General features: G+C 38.2%; 1 protein-coding gene across 1 annotated transcript in view; it reads right to left on the bottom strand.

The window, feature by feature from the left end:
- kcnq1.2 (potassium voltage-gated channel, KQT-like subfamily, member 1.2) overlaps positions 1–18,064 on the bottom strand; it is a 113,220-nt gene that overhangs the window by 45,965 nt on the left and 49,191 nt on the right. The gene's annotated exons all lie outside the window — the stretch shown is intronic.

The raw sequence follows: 18,064 nt of genomic DNA, 5'->3' as shown, positions 1-18,064 counted from the left end.
TAGACAAACATTTTAAAAACCCTACAATTAACAAAAAAATAGGTGTAAATGCTTTGTGGCACAGCATGGGGGTGCTAAAACGGCGTATTTGTAAAGTCATAAATCACTAAAAAGTTTTTCTAAAATGAGCAAATAGAGAATGTTGCTTGACTTCTGTGTCGTATTTGTTCGGCGTTTTTTCTACTTGGTGTTTTTGCGGGAAAACTGCTGTCAAAGTGACGGTTATATTAGGGTTTGGAGGCACCCAAATAAAATCCGACAAAAGTGTCAATCAAGGAATGCTGTTGCCGTGCCAGGGAAATTTGGGAGGCTTTTGAAATGAGGTAGTTAGTACACAAATTGAGCAAAAAGTATAGTATTTACGTACTATAAGGCGCAATGCTTCAATGAATGGGTATGTCAACAAAAAAAAACAGTCAGATAGGTCAGCTAAACTTTATTAATAGGTTACTAATTAGCTTTCGGACAATTCTATTGGTTCCCAAAATGAATAAATTAGTGTTTTATTGTTTTTGTGACAGAGCATACGACTTTCAGCATTTTTATAAACTAATTATATGAAAATAAAAATCTTTAGTGCTGAGTCATAGTAACAAAAGTGGCTTCAACTTGGTGCTCGGACGTTTGGTCGCCCAGACGTTTGGTCGCCCGGACGTTTGGTGGCCCGGACGATTGGAGGCCCGGACGTTTGGTGGCCCGGACGATTGGTGGCCCGGACGTTTGGTCGCCCGGACGTTTGGTGGCCCGGACGTTTGGTGGCCCGGACGTTTGGTGGCCCGGACGTTTGGTCGCCCGGACGTTTGGTGGCCCCGACGTTTGGTCGCCCGGACGTTTGGTCGCCGGTCTTTTGGTGACAGAGAGTTTACTGTTGAAACCAGATCTCAAAATTATATTCATGAGAGAGAGTTTAATATCTAAGTACTGTTTAATATCCAAGTACATTTGACCGGCAACCAAAAGACCGGCGAGCAAAAGCCCAGCGAGCAAAAATTCGGCGACCAAATGTCCGTTCACGTACAAATCTTGCCAAAAAGCTAATTTGCCATTTAATAAACACGGGTATATTAAATGGCGCACAACAGGAGACTCTCAAAAATCTAAAATAATTTAAAATACCCGAGTTTATTAAACAGCAAACTCCGATAGTAGTAAATCCGCCATAAGTGAAGACACAATAATCAAGGAATTACTGCATTCATTCCTAGCAACCCAACACAAAAAAACCTCATCTTGTTTCCGAGCGCTAGTGTGTGACGCAAGAGCTCGCGGCGCGTCACTCACGGCGGCGGCTGTTACACTCCACTTGAGCGACCCTCCAACAGTAAATGAATGACTCCATTCTTGTGTTCGAGCCATGCTTTGAATGCCGTGGGGCAAAAGACGTGATGTGTGTGTAAGTGTGTGTTTTGGGCTAATCCATGTTACACTCCAGCTATGTCCAGACACACCCGCATACACCCCACTACCCCACGACCCACTACCCCAAACACAAGTCTTTGTGAAGTCAACAAGTTTCTCGGAGGTCTTAATTAGGACTTAAGAGACAATACGTTGACATGGGAGCATAAAATGTAGAGATCAAAGTGTGCGCTAGCTAGCTAGCGCTGTTCTTTCTCCTGCCCGGGTGACATAGGAGGAGGAAATGCACCCGAACAATAGCCAAGATGAAAGGAATGAGGCCCTGGCTGCTTTCGGGGGCAAGAAAATGACATCCGGCGCCTCTTCACTTCTTCAACGGACTACAAAAATGACCTTCTTTGCCCTCTTTTGCTGATGATGTTGTTTTCCAGTTGGTCAGAGACTAATTGGGAGAGAAAACATATGTAGGAAGAAATCCTCCTCCTCCTCCTCCTCCCGTTTCCTGTGTTTGACATTCGTGTGTACAAGTATTTTCAAAGGCTTTTAGTGAATAGAAATGTAGTTCTCGTGCTTTGTTTTGTTTGTTTTTTTACGACAAGTGTTAGCTAAAAGAAATATGGGGATCTTAAATAACCAAGGAATGAAATACAGTAGCGAAGTAGAGCTAGCATAGCGACCAAAAGTGCGAAAAGTATCGGTGATATAATTGTGCAAACAAATAAATAAAAACAAGAAATAAGAAAATTATCAATAAATAAGTAGGCTAACCCTTAGTCATAAACAAACAAACCCATAAATATGTACATGTATAGTAAAAATACATATATGTGTATATATATATATATATATATATATATATATATATATATATATATATATATATATAGATATATATATAGATATATATATAGATATATATATATATATATATATATATATATCTATATATATATCTATATATATATCTATATATATATATATATATATATATATATATATATATATATATATATATATATATATATATATATATATATATATATATATATATATATATATATATATATATATATATATATATATATATATATATATATATATATATATATATATATATATATATATATATATATATGTATGTATATGTGTATATATAAGTACATATATGTATCAATAAATATATGTATATGTGTATATATATATATATATATATATATATATATATATATATATATATATATATATATATATATATATATGCATGTGTATAAATATATGTATATGTGTGTATATAGAAGTACATATGTGCATATATATATGCATGTGTATGTATATATATATATATATATATATATATATATATATATATATATATATATATATATATATATATATATAGATATGTGTGTGTATAGATATATGTATATGTATATATATGTATATGTGTATAAATATATCTATGTATATATATATATATATATATATATATATATATATGTATGTGTGTGTATATATATGTATGTGTATATATAAGTATGTAGGTGTATATATAAGTATGTAAATGTGTATAAATATATGTATGTGTATGTATAAACAACATTAATAGGTTGCACAAAGTGCACCAATCTCAACAACAACCAAACAGATAAATAATTCATAAATAATCAACAATTAAGCATTGGAATATTCTCCAAACTAAACTTATAAACATCCCTCCCCAAATAAATTATTAAATCTATTTTTCATTCACGCTATATCATCGTCATCCAGATTAAAGCACCGACAATAAGGAGCGACTAGTCCCAAAAAAATAAGAAAATATATTTTTTTATATGACAGGCAACGTTCCGGTCACCAAAGAGACGAAGAAAGCCCCCCAAAACAGCGACTTGAACACACTTCCCCTTTTGTGGGCACCCGTTTGGGCCGCTCCCAGCTGGAGCGGCCTCAGATTAAAGGCCACTTCCTTTACTCTTAATCAACCGCAAGTTGTCGGGAGTCAAGAGGCGGCCTTGTCTATGGACCACCGCGAGCACCCCCCGTGCGCGGCGCAGGAGCTGTGAATTGCACTGAGATTGCAACTTTCAAGATTGCGCCGTTGTTGAAAGGACGGAAAGAAAGAACCACCGTCAAAAAAAGTCAATAGCACTTGTTGGCGGGAGATCATCAAATATCCTGTGCAGGCAATAACTTTCAAGTCAGGCGGGCTTAGACATCAATGTAGTCAGAGTAGTGGGAGTAGTTGTCATAGTAGTAGTCATAGTCATAGTAGTACTCATAGTAGTCGTAGTAGTCATAGTAGTGGTAGTAGTAGTAGTAGTCATAGTAGTCGTAGTAGCAATGGTCATAGCAGTAGTAGCCATTGTAGTCGTAGTAGCAGTGGTCATAGTAGTAGTAGTCATAGTCATAGTAGTAGTCATAGTAGTAGTCATAGTAATAGTCATAGTAATAGTCATAGTAGTAGTCATAGTAGTAGTCGTAGTAGCAGTGAGTGGTCATAGTAGTAGTAGTCGTAGTAGGAGTGAGTGGTCATAGTAGTAAGAGTCGAAGTAGTGGTAATTGTAGTAGTAGATATAGTAGTCATAGTAGTAGTAGTCATAGTAGTCAGTTGTAGTAGTCATAGTAGTAGTAGTCATAGTAGTCATAGTAGTAGTAGTCATAGTAGTCATAGTAGTCATAGTAGTCATAGTAGTCATAGTAGTCATAGTAGTCATAGTAGTCATAGTAGTCATAGCAGTCATAGTCGTAGTAGTCATAGTAGTAGTAGTCATAGTAGTAGTAGTCATAGTAGTAGTAGTCATAGTAGTAGTAGTCATAGTAGTAGTAGTCATAGTAGTAGTAGTAGTCATAGTAGTAGTAGTCGTAGTAGTAGTCATAGTAGTAGTAGTCATAGTAGTAGTAGTCATAGTAGTAGTAGTCATAGTAGTAGTAGTCATAGTAGTAGTAGTCATAGTAGTAGTAGTCATAGTAGTAGTAGTCATAGTAGTAGTAGTCGTAGTACTAGTCTTAGTAGTAGTCTTAGTAGTAGTCGTAGTAGTAGTCGTAGTAGTAGTCGTAGTAGTAGTCGTAGTAGTAGCCGTAGTAGTAGCCGTAGTAGTAGTCGTAGTAGTAGCCGTAGTAGTAGTCGTAGACATAGTAGCCGTAGTAGTAGTCATAGTAGCCGTAGTAGTAGTCGTAGTAGTAGTTGTAGTAGTAGTCATAGTAGCCGTAGTAGTAGTCGTAGTAGTAGTTGTAGTAGTAGTCATAGTAGCCGTAGTAGTAGTCGTAGTAGTAGTTGTAGTAGTAGCCTGGCTCTGTGTGTGTGTGTATGTTTTTGTCAGGGAGGGAGATAAGCTTTATGGCCTGTGCTTTGGTCATCAAAGAGATGTGCTCTCTCTCCTTGTGTTGTGGCCCAAAACAGAGGTCCCTTTATCGCATCTCGCGGGGATAAGATGATGACTACGCTCTTTCAGACACGTTTGATCTCCAAATATCGCCGCGTGCCAGAAAGCCGGCGTGGAATGAATCACAAGAGTGAGTAAGCGCCACAAATTCAAGCTCCTTCTCGGACCGACCACGGGGCACTTTAACGCTCCAAAATGGAGCGTGACGGGGCTGGTTTTGGCTTGGACGCTGAAAGAATGGATTACCGGTTGAATTTCTTTGACCGTGGCACGTGTCACTCAAAAGGGTGATGGAGTTTACTAAGTCAAAATTCCGTGAAATGCCAGTCATTCTTTCCAGTTTTAGAAATAGTGCCAGTTTTTTTTTTACCAGTTTTTGACTCATGCTACCTGTACCACATTCAAATTTGAGTTTGATTGATTTAATAAAGGGACGGTATATATATTAATGAACTTTAGTCAATTGTGTAGGTTGAAGATAAACAATGACACACATTAACAAGCAGCATACTTTTACATTGCATTAATATGGCAATTTGACAGCCAAGCTTTAAGATGATTGGCCAAGAGCTTCAGAGACGATAGTTCACATATGCTAATTGCTATTACGTTCCAGGTAGCGTATTTTCACGACTATAAGGCGCACTTCAAAGTCTTAAATTTTCTCCAAAATAGGCAGTGCGCCTTATAACCCAGTGTGCCTTATATGTGGAAAAAACAGAAAACCCCCACTGTCGGATATTAAAAAAAACAGAAACGCCTGAACTGAAACAATACTGATAAAAATATGCAGATGCCATCTTAGTTTACATCTTCTTCCATCATATAGCTCCCCCCCACTGCAAGATTTTATGCAAAAAAAACATCAACAATGGCTGGCTCTAGAGGTGACTGTAAAGTAGTGAGTGCTTCATACCTGGAAGTCAATAGCAATTACCGTATTTTCACCACTATAAAGCGCCCTTAAGTCTTAAATTTTCTCCAAAATAGACAGTGTGCCTTATAATACAGTGCGCCTTATATATGGAAAAAAATAATTCATTGAGGGTGCGCCTTATAATGCGGTCGGTGCGCCTTATAGTCGTGAAAATACGCTATGTTCTTTGGCTAATTTAGCACTCTTTCTGAAGGGTACTACACAGTCACCTCTAGAGCCAGCTCGTTTTTTTGAGTATAATTCCAAAGAAAAGTACTTTATTCTGTTTATAAATATTTTAACCTACACACGGCTGCTAGTGACTGTTACAGCAAATTCCCAAATGTGTTTTCCCCTTCAAATCTAAATTTTTTGCAAGTTATTACCATCAACTTAAATTTTGTCGAGTATAAGACCAATTTTTGTCTTATTTTTTTTGTCATACAATAAAAAACATTTGGCTTATAATCGTAGCTAAACGTGTCTTTCTAAGCAGACTCAATGCAATAGACCACGCCCACAAAGACCCGGGCAAGGGCTTGGCGAACAATGCGTCCACTGTACGGCGGGCCAGAAAACCAGAAGTGACACCTGTGCCGCACCGCTTGTAAGTAAGATAGACCTCCTTTGTCCAAAGGTTACAACGTCACGGGGCTTCCATGTTTTCCTGCTATGGAACCTACGAGTATTCCACTATTGGATGTAAAACATTGACAATTATACGTAAGACTAAACCACACAAGTAGTGGTTAATATGCACTAAATTCAAGATGGTGTAGATGTCGCTGTATGACGCTTACAGCTTGACTGTTTGGGTACATTGCTTGCTGACACGCTATATTTACATAGTGAAAAAGTGGGCTTAAAGCATGACAATATTAGCAGTCCAAAATGACGTTTTTGGCTGATACTAGTGATCGAGACGATCCAGATTAGAGCCAAAATGGCTGAAACAAGATTGTTTTTACAAAAAAAAATGTACTTAAAACTTGCACTGTAAAAAATGATCCTCTGAGAAGAAGAAAAAAAATGATTTTAAAGTAAATTTGGGGTCTTAAAAGTTAGAATTTCAAAATAAATACTTAATTTTTACTTTAAAAAATGTTTTTGTATCATTATGCAGTCCGGTGAATGAGTGGTTAACATGCTGGCCTCACAACTCTATTGTCCTGGGTTCAAATCCAGGTCTGTCTACTTGTGTAAAGTTTCCATGTTCTTTTCAGGCCTGCGTGGGTTTTCTCCGGGTACTCCTATTTCCCCCAACATCCCACAAACATTCATGCTAAGCTAATTGTATGCTAAAATGGCTAACCTTAGCTACAATCAATTATCCTTTTCCTCATGCCCTGCGATTGGATGGCCACCCATTCAGTATGTCATCTTAACTCCTCCCACACTCCAAAAACATGCATGCTAAGCTAACCCTAGTTACGATTGCATACTACACAAAGGTTGCTAAGCTAACCTTAGCTATGATTATGTATTTTACAAAGGTTGTGAAACGGCGTAAACAAATTGAAATGATCAAAAAAACAAACATTCCACCAACATACCAAAAACATGCATGCTAAGCTAACCCTAGCTATGATTGCGTACTACACAAAGCTAAGCTAACCTTAGCTATGATTATGTATTTTACAAAGGTTGTGAAACGGCGTAAACAAATAGAAATTATCAAAAAAACATAAGTTCCGCCAATATACCAAAAACATGCATGCTAAGCTAACCCTAGCTATGATTGCGTACTACACAAAGGTTGCTAAGCTAACCCTAGCTATGATTGCGTACTTTACAAAGGTTGTGAAACGGTGTAAACAAATTGAAATTATCAAAAAAAACATGTTCCACCAACATAACAACAACATGCATGCTAAGCTAACCCTAGCTATGATTGCGTACTACACAAAGGTTGCTAAGCTAACCCTAGCTATGATTACATACTACACAAAGGTTGTGAAACGGCGTAAACAAATTCAAATTATCAAAAAAAAAAACATACGTCCTATCAACATTCATGCTAAGCTAACCATATGCTAAATAGTTATAAAATTACTGTATGTCAGAACAAAGTACGAAAGTACAACATGTATGCTAACTCATTAGCTGGGTGTAAAACCGCTAATTTACCATAAAAAATGAAATAGTACACGGACAGACATAAAAACTAGAGTGTTAGGGTGTGAAGTACTAGGGGGGGGCGTGGGGGGGTTTCATTTAGGTTCCTTGGTCTCGGCGGTATGGGGGGAGGAATTGGGAGGAATTGGGAGGATTTATCATTCATGCCCTAATAGGATTTGTTGCTATTTAGCAGGATTAAGCATGTTAGAGAAAGAATCTATTTATTGCTGCCAGTCAGGGTCCCCCCCCCCCACACATTTTTGGGGGGAGGAGGGGGGTGTCTAGTTTGGAGATTTTAATTTAGACCCCCCCAAACCCCACCAGAGTGATTTTCCAGGATAACCCTTGACACGAAGGCCCCATCGGCGCTATGTGTTGGATTAAATTGGCCGTTTCTCTTTCATAGCGCTCCAATAATCCAAGCACATGTTCGGTGGTCATGCCAATACGCACGGTTGGTCTTTCGTGGTGAGGACCGCGGGGGTGTCGGAGACTATGTGGGGGGAGGGGTCCAGGGTGGAAGAAAATTAAGGACGTTAGCGACTGGGGAAGACGAGAATTGAGTTAAAGTTGGATTGGGTGGATATTTGGGGTGATTTGGTCATGGGTGGAGAAGGGGGCGGAGTCTTGGCTGACGTTTAATTCCGTTGTTTAATTAGGCTTTGCGACAATGGTTGGCTTCTTTGTGTGTTCAGCATGGGGGGTGGGGGGGGTATGGCTTATGATTACTTCTTGTCACGTCAAGGCGAGAGACTAAATGGGGGTGCCGAATAAGTTGGGTACAATGGTAAATGTTTTAAAGTGGGGGAATAAAAGAGCTAAAAAAAGATGGTTGTGTGGTAAATAATAATACATGAATTTAAAAAATTCCCGAGATTTAATGTAAATTGGTAGAAGCTGCATGAAAAATCTAATCTGTCAAATTATATTTTTTAAAATTCATTTTGTGTTTGTTTTTAATGGGCCTTGATGAATTTGAGTGTGTTTACTGTATAAATATAGTGTGGAGGCAAGCAATGTATGAGCGCTGCCTTTCTGTTTTAGGATTAAATTTAAATGAGGAGTATAGATTTATATTAAATTTCCTGATTTTCCCCCATTTAAATCAATAATAGTCATTGATTAATCGATTTTTTTTCTGCATTTTTAGTACAAAAATCATTTGGTAAAACCTAAAAATATATTTTAAAAAAGCTAAAATAAACATTGTTTTGTTCAAATGAAAAGTAGACATTTATATGAAATTTCCTGATTTTCCCCTTATTAAATCAATAATTGTCATTTTTTTAATCATTTTTTTCAGTTTTTAGTTCAAAAATCATTTTGTAAAATCTAAAAATATATTTTAAAAAATCTAAAATAAACATTGTTTTATTCAAGTATAGAATTATATTAAATTTCCAGATTTTCCCCATTTTAAATCAATAATTGTCATTTTTTAATCCATTTTTTTCTCTGTTTTCAGTTCAAAAATCTTTCCCAAGTAAGGGAGCGTCTATATTTGTTATAACTACAGATCACAAAGAGCCAAGTTATTCAAAGTCAAGAGTTACTAGAAACATTAACCCATTGCCTGTCATTGACACTTATAGACGTCCAATGAATTTAAACTGGGAGGACTGGTCGCTTTCAATGGCATGGACGGCAAAGGTGAACAAAACCCTGGCAACCGGGAAGAGTATGTAGTTAGCGACGGTTGCGTCATGATTAGCAGCAAGTTTGTCTTTTGTCGTTTTCAGCACTGGCAAGGGCTTAAGCGCCCGCCACGGACATGAATCACCCGCACAAGACGGCCGGCGCACGCCCAGTTGTCGCGTCACGCTCTTTGGCTTTTTGGTGCCCCGCTTTGCTCCTATTTCATTCACGTCACCCCCTCTTCTTTGGCTTTTTGGTGCCCCGCTTTGCTCCTATTTCATTCACGTCACCCCCTCCCCATTGAAAGCACGCGGGCGTAAAAGACCGTTCACTCGGTTGGAAATCGAACCCGAGGTCGTTTGTCATTATCAAAAGGCGTGGAATTGGGTGTTGAACTCAAAAAATATATATAATAATATTTCACAAATAAAAAAACGTGATGTCGTGAGGCCGCGATATTTGAGGGATTACTGTCAATCAAATTCAGACCATCAGATTACATTATGTAAACATACACACACACACATGGGGTTGGTAGTTCCAAGCCAGTGAATGGAAGAAGCAGCAAGGAGGGAAATAACAGTGCAATAAATCCCAGCTGTAGGGGGGGGGGGGGGGGGGGGATTGGGGGTAAAGGAAGAAGAAGAGGAGGAGGAAGAGGAGGAGGAAGATAACGAATAAAAGGAGGGAGATGGCTGCTGGATGGAGTGGTAATGGTGTGATTAATTTTACTTGTTTATTTGAGTTTGTCACATTGACGAAGGGGGGCTGACAGGTGAGAGGAGGCCGTCCAAGAGCAGAAAACACGATGATGATGATGCTTTACAGATGAAGACACTAGAGGCCACTCGGGCAGGGGGGAGGAGCTAAAAGTCATGGTTTTTCAAACCTTTCAATATGACTCCTCCTTTGGAAATGGGAAGCAATTGTGTAATGTGTGATATGCACTATTATTGAGTAAGTGTGTTATTGTGGGTAGGCAAATTTTGGGCCCGTGGGGGGTTACATTGACTTTAAAAATGTGACGGATGGGCGGGGTCAATACAAGATAGGATACATATAAAAAAGTGCATCCGTTAACAGTACATATGAAAGATAAAGAGAAAAAAGGGACTAAAGTATTAACATACTCATCACTCATCAAGTAAAAAGTATAAAGTACAAAGTGAAGTAAAAAGGAATGTATTAAGAAGTATTAAAATGTCATTTAAAAAAAGATGGAGGGGCTGTAAAACACCAAAAAATAAGTAAATAAATAAACGTGACGGCGCCATCTTGGGAAATAAACAAAAAATGAGAAATAGAAAATAAAATAAAAATTTAAAACATTTTTAAAAAAGTAAAAAATTTAAAAAAATTTAAAAGGTAAATTTTTTTTAAAACATTAAAAAAATTAAAACATTTAAAAAAATTACAAAATTTAAAAAAAATTAAAACAAATAAAAAAAATTAAAAAATTATAAAATAAAAAAATGAAAAAACATTATTTGGACAAAGTCGGCGGGCCGGACTAAAACGCCTAGCGGGCCAGTTGTGGCCCGCGGGCCGTAGTTTGCCCACCCCTGGCAAAGACAATTTGAAATGATGAAAAATTGTATAAAATAGAGAAAAAGTGTATAAGTTGATAAGTATGTCAACACCACTTTAAAGATGCACCTATAAAACCCCATTTGTCGTCAATTCTCGGCGACCAATCCTCACTTGTTTCAAGTCCTCTGAAGGAATCTCCTAACAACATTCTTCCAAGTCCAAACGCAAGCCATGTGCGGCTCTGAGCCGAGCCAAAAAGGAAGTGAAGCGCTCATGCCAGTTTACTTTGAAGCAAATCAGCCAAGACGGACCGACGGACGGCCAAAGAGCCTCTACGGAAAAAATCTGCCATTTTTTTTCATCTTTTCAAGCCCTGATTGTAAGACGACACTTGAACATAGCATTGTTGCAAAATTCTATAAAATCCAACCATCATCATACACCGAATACAGCTTAATTTTAGATCAAACTCATTGCAAAATGACATAGAACTAACAATAAGCCCACTATTTTCCTTTGTATTGCCGTATTTTCACGACTATAAGGCGCACTTAAAAGTCTTACATTTTCTCCAAAATAGACTGTGCGCCTTATAATCAAGTGCGCCTTATATAAGGGAAAAAACAGAAAACCAAAAACGAAAAACCACCACTGTCGGATATTTAAAAAAAACACAAAGGCCTGAACTGAATACTCAATACTGTTAAATATGCAGATGCCATCTTAGTTTACAAAATCTTCCATCATATAGCTCCTCCCCCACTGCAAGATTTTATACCAAAACATCAACAATGGCTGGCTCTAGAGGTGACTGTAAAGTAGTGAGTGCTTCATACCTGGAAGTCAATAGCAATTACCGTATTTTCACCACTATAAGGCGCTGTTAAAAGTCTTAAATTTTCTCCAAAATATACAGTGCGCCTTATAATACAGTGCGCCTTATATATGGAAAAAATGTAATTCGTTGAGGGTGCGCCTTATAATGCGGTGCGCCTTATAGTCGTGAAAATACAGTAATAATAAAAAAGTTTAGGTTTTATTTACTGCGCGCCATATGATTACTGCTGCGCAAAGAAGACGAGAGGAGTGCGCAATTTTTGGTTTGTTTTTAAAGTTTTGTGGATTTTGAAATGGAATTTTCTTCTGTCTTTATAACAATACAAATGTCATATACAAAATGTTTATTTTCTAAGAAAAAAAAACTGATTTCACTAGAAAAATAGCTAAAAAAAGCTGACTAAGAAAATGATTTCCATGGTATACTAACACTTTTCTAAAAATAATTGTAAAAAAAATGTATCTGCATTTTTTTCATCTATTTATTTTCTGAACCCACAATCCTCCAGGATGACAGGGGGGTGCTTGAGCCTATCCTAGGCAACCAGGCCATAAAATCCAGCCAATTGCAGGCCAAAATGAGACAAATTATAACCAATCATAGCAAAGCACTAGAAAAAAATTATTTTAGCATGCATGTTTTGGGTTTTTGGGAGGAAACCGGAGTACCCAGAGAAAACCCACACAACCCTGGAGACAACATACCAACTCCACACTGTAAAAAAACGATCTGGCATCGAACCCAGAACCCCAGAACTGTAAAAATCAGTGCAACTCAATAGACAAAGTCAACATCTTTCCCTCTACCGTTAGCCAGTTAGCCAGTTAGCCAGTTAGCCATCACATCCTCCACTACAACAACTCTCCCACAGTCGTACAGGTGGGAGTACCCCCCTAAAAAAACCCATTTCCTGTCCTCGTTCCCATACTTTTCACTCGCCTGATCGTTCCTGTTGTCCGGGACAAAAAGAAAACCCATCCGGTCACACGCTGGAGACAAAAAAACGACGGGATTGTCGCCCGGCTGTGACCGCCACTGATTGTTATCACGGCTTAATCCTAGCAAAGAACAGCCATGTTTTTTTTTTTATTGGGAAAAAGGTTGATTATTTTGGAGTTTTAAGTCATTTAATAAGGTTTTTTGTGGACTACTTTTGGAGGTTTTTTGTGTGTGGTGCGTCGCGAGAATTTTCAGGAAGTTGTTGGTTAGGATCCATGTCATTGTATGTAAAAAATGGCTCTACTCCGGTCTTGTTGCCTTTGGGCAAATCCCCGCTTTTCCGATCCCAGCCGCATTACTGCCACTGCGACGAAGTGTGTGGGAGAGCCGGCGTCCAAATCCGTTAAACCGAGGGTGTCAAACATACGGCCCGCGGGCCAGATCTGGCCCGTCTGGTGGTTTGGAGCGGCCCGGGAAGAAAGCTGCATTGTATAAAAAAAATATGAATTTTCTTTAAAATGTGTAGTTCTTGTATTATCCGCTAGGGGGTGTTTTAGCATGTGCAGACAACATGAATTGACATGTATTTATGTTCTTATGTTATTCTCTTGTTCATAATATATTGTTCATAATGTAAAAGGAAAATTCTGTTAATAAACATTTGGATAATTTACTCATTCTTTGCACTAGTTATTAGTATTAGTGACTACCGTATTTTCATGACTATAAGGCGCACTGTATTATAAGGCGCACCCTCAATGAATGACATTTTTCCATATATAAGGCGCACTGTATTATAAGGCGCACTGTCTATTTTGGAGAAAATGTAAGACTTTTAAGTGCGCCTTATAGTGGTGAAAATAGGGTAATTGCGATTGACTTCCAGGTATGAAGCACTCACTACTTTACAGTCACCTTTAGAGCCAGCCATTTTGGATTTTTTATATAAAATCTTGCAGTGTGGGAGGAACTATATGATGGAAGATTTTGTAAACTAAGATGGCATCTGCATATTTAACAGTATTCTTTCAGTTCAGGCCTTTGTTTTTTTTTAATATCCGACAGTGGTGGTTTTTCGTTTTTGGTTTTCAGTTTTTTCCATATATAAGGCGCACTGGATTATAAGGCGCACTGTCTATTTTGGAGAAAATCTAAGACTTTTAAGTGCGCCTTATAGTCCTGAAAATACGGTAAATATTTTTTAAGCATTTTTTTCTTGGTACGGATGATTTCTGGAGGGGTTTTGGGGGTAATAATTAACACCCCGACGGGCGAGATGGGAATTAAGCAAAGCCGACTGCGGTTAGAATATATACAACAGGTTTTAATTTAAAGACGTAACACTTTCCCTGTTTCGCAAGGTGCTTCAACCCACAGCTGCATTTTAAACTACTGTGGTGGTACTGGAATGAATAGGGGGGGGGGCATATGTTCCCAGTAAAAGCGCCGTAGGTGTCAATATAAAAAAGTGCAGAACAACACTTTCCTGGATATTGATGAATCAAGCCTATTATTAAAGGAAACTTGACTCAGTGATGGGCACAAATGGAATTTCAAACCCGAAAAAAAGCGGGTTGCAATGTGGTATTGGTTAAGTACCCGACGGGGGGGCTTCGTATGAGAGTTGTGACTTGGCAAAGGAAAGCCCCAAAAACTCATTTTAATAGTTCTGTTCTTAAGTCATTTTTTTTTTGAGGGGGGGGGGGGGTTGATGAGTTGGCAAAATTGGCTCGGGACGCATCCGTTCACTTTCAAAGTTTACAGTGAGCTTCTATCGCAGGGCTGGTGAACACGTGGCTCTCGAGTTGCACCGGCTCTTTGCTTCTAATTATATTATCTATCTACTTTTTATGTTTCTCTTATTTGTATTCTCTCTTAAAACATACTAAAATTCATAAGGGCCCAACTAAATCAAATATTCATTCATTTTATGAACTGCTTTATCCTCACTAGGTTCGTGAGGGGGGTGCCGGAGCCTATCACAGCTGGCTTTGGGTACAAGGCGGGGGTGGCCAGCCAATCACAGGGAGGCAAACAACCAATCATGCTCATACTCATACCTGGGGGCAATATATCATACACTTAAATTATATTATATTATATCAGATTATATCATATTATATCACATTAAATTAGATAATATTTGATTATATTAGATCATAATAGATCGTAATAGATTATATTAGATCATAATAGATTGTAATAGAATATAGATTATATTATATCAGATTATATTAGATTATATGAGATTATATCAGATTATATTAGATCATAATAGATCGTAATAGATTATATTAGATCATAATAGATCGTAATAGATTATATTAGATCATAATAGATTGTAATAGATTATAATTATATTATATCAGATTATATTAGATTATATCAGATTATATTAGATTATATCAGATTATATTAGATCATAATAGATCGTAATAGATCATATTAGATCATAATAGATTGTAATAGATTATAGATTATATTAGATTATAGATTATATTAGATTATATCACATTATAGATTGTATCACATTATAGATTATAGATTATATTAGATTATATCACATTATACATTATATTATATTATATTAGATTAGATTATTTTAGATTAGATTATATTAGAATATATTAGATTAAATTAGATTATATCAGATTACATCATATTATATTAGATTATATTAGATTATATGAGATGAGATTAGATTAGATAAGAACTTTATTTCTTCCCTTTTTTCTTGGTTGCAGTAGTAAGACAGACAAGACACACAAGTCATTGTAGACCTAGCTAAAAACTGGAGCCGGACTATCCGGACAAAACCCACGCAGTCCTGAGTAGAACACCCAAATTCCACACAAGTCGCCCGACTTGGATTTGAACCCAGGACCCCAGAACTGCCAGACCGACACGCTAAGCATTCAATTTCATTATTAGCATTAGCACTAATTGAAATAAAACCTTATCTTTGCTGCCATTAAAAAGACCGAAATCTACTGTTATATATATAAAAAAAATAGTACATTTATACATGGACGATCTTGAAAGCAAGAATGGCCGATTGGTAGCTGGATATTTCCTGTAAATAGGAAGCCAAGATTTTCGGGCGAAGACTCCATGCCAGGAAGTGATCTTTTACAAAATAGAAGCACATGCGCCACGGGAGTACAAACTGTCTTTTCGCGCTGCGCCGTGGAAAAACATCATAATCCAATTAAATGTGTCTGCAGGAAATCACCGCTAGCGAAAACACAAAATCTTGCTCCTCTGCCGCCGCCACTCACTAAGATCATTAACAAAAAACACATTGCCACTGACTGACTCCATGTGTAAAAAAGGACCAACAGCAAAACAAGGAAACATCTGGATGATTAATCCTTCGCAAAAACGAGGGGAAAAAACAAGACGCTAGCTAGCGTACAACGTCGAAAAATGGAGAAAAAACAAGGGGAAAATGTTTGATTTTTTTTGATAAGGGACAACACAATGATTATATTCATGTTAATGAACATGTATATGTAAGTATGTAAGAGTGTAGCTCAGTGCTAATTACTACGGGATGTTTTTCCATATATAAGGCGCACTGGACTATAAGGCGCACTGTCGATTTTGGAGAAAATTTCAGACTTTTAAGTGCGCCTTATAGTGGTGAAAATACGGTAATTGCTAATGAGTTCCAGGTATGGAGAAGGCGCTTTAGCTAAAAAGGAATGTATTAAGAAATATTAAAATGTCATTTAAAAAAAGATAGAAAAGCTATAAAACACAAAAAAACAAATAAGAGTGGACACAGCTACGGCCAATGGCTTGCATGTGACGGCGCCATCTTGGGGAAAAATAAAAAATAAATTTAAAAAATTAATAAATAAAAATAATATTTAAAAAAACATTTGGACAACGTCAGCGGCCGGATTTAAAAAACCTAAGGGGCCATATGTGGCCCGCGGGCCCTAGTTTGCCCACCACTGCTCTAACAACTCTACCACCGGGTTGCATTGTCAAAATAGACATTGAGAAAAATAGACATTGAGAAAAATAGACATTGAGAAAAATAGACATTGAAAAAAATAAGTGGCTAATATGAGTTACTAACAATAAGTTGGAAAATTATATAATTTCTAAAAAAAATCCTTACTCCGCCCACCTAAAATGACATCCAATAAACCAACGACATCCACTGCCAGAGGTCAAATTCACTAGTGTAACTCAACCCTGACCTTTGACCGACATCCACTGCCAGAGGTCAAATTCACTAGTGTAACTCAACCCTGACCTTTGACCCTTAAGAAACCCTGAAACCCAATCCTAAACTATTACAGTGTTTCTCCCTCTCTTACATGTACAAAATAACCACCAATAACAAAAATCCATCATCATACGCAATTTGGCACCATGACATCATAGAACTCCTCCGCTATACCACCACTGGCCATATGGCGGCCAAAGAGCCAACCACTATAATTGATGGTATCTGTCGATTTGTCCACCAAGGAGGGGCCAACTAGGGGGGCCTGGCAATGGCCCCCGACCTAAAACATACAGAGTTCCAGCATTTGTGTGCAGGGGTGGGAGGCGGGGTTAGCGAGATGCTAGTGTTTCAGCACCCCCCTACCTCACCCCCCCCCCTTATTCATTCATCCATCCATACAATGAGTTAACTCCCCCACCTCCCACACACTCACCGCACACCGCAATTGTGCTGGCGCTGACTGATAAAGGCCCCCTCTCTCACTTTCTACATCCCGCAACCCCCCCCCAATCTGTAGGCTCGGGTGATGGAGCGAGATCGGGGAGGGTGCCGTGGTTTCGTCAGTGCGGACCATCCCCCCTCGTCCAGTTCAACCTTAGACCAGAGTTGGCCAGATGGTGTGCACTGGATGGAGATCAGTGGGCGGTGCTATTTATTCACTTTATCCTCAGTAGGGTCGCGGGGGGTGCTGGAGCTGAGCCCAGATGATTTCGAGGCCACAGGTGGGGGGGGACAACGCCTTGAATTGGTGGCCAGCTAATTGGAAACACGCTCATACTCATAGCTAGATTGTCCAATGTTTTTGGAATGTGGGAGGAAACTGGAGTACCCAAAGAAAACCCACGCATATGCAAACTACCCAATCGGAAACAACTATTTACGCTCACACTTATATCTAGATTGTCCAAAGTTTTTGGAATGTGGGAGGAAACCGGAGTACCCGAAGAAAACCCACGCATATGCAAACTCCGCACAGATGGATTTGAACCCAGGACTCTAAAATCGTGAACCCGATGCGTTAACCTAAACATGGGCAAACTACGGCCCGCAAGCCACATCTGGCCCGCTAGGCCTTTTAATCCGGCCCGCTGACGTTGTCCGAT

Source organism: Stigmatopora nigra, unplaced genomic scaffold (assembly GCF_051989575.1).
Source record: "Stigmatopora nigra isolate UIUO_SnigA unplaced genomic scaffold, RoL_Snig_1.1 HiC_scaffold_25, whole genome shotgun sequence".
NCBI classification, from domain to species: Eukaryota; Metazoa; Chordata; class Actinopteri; order Syngnathiformes; family Syngnathidae; genus Stigmatopora; species Stigmatopora nigra.
Note: the sequence above shows the minus strand (reverse complement) of the source record. Positions and strands in the feature narration are given on the sequence as shown.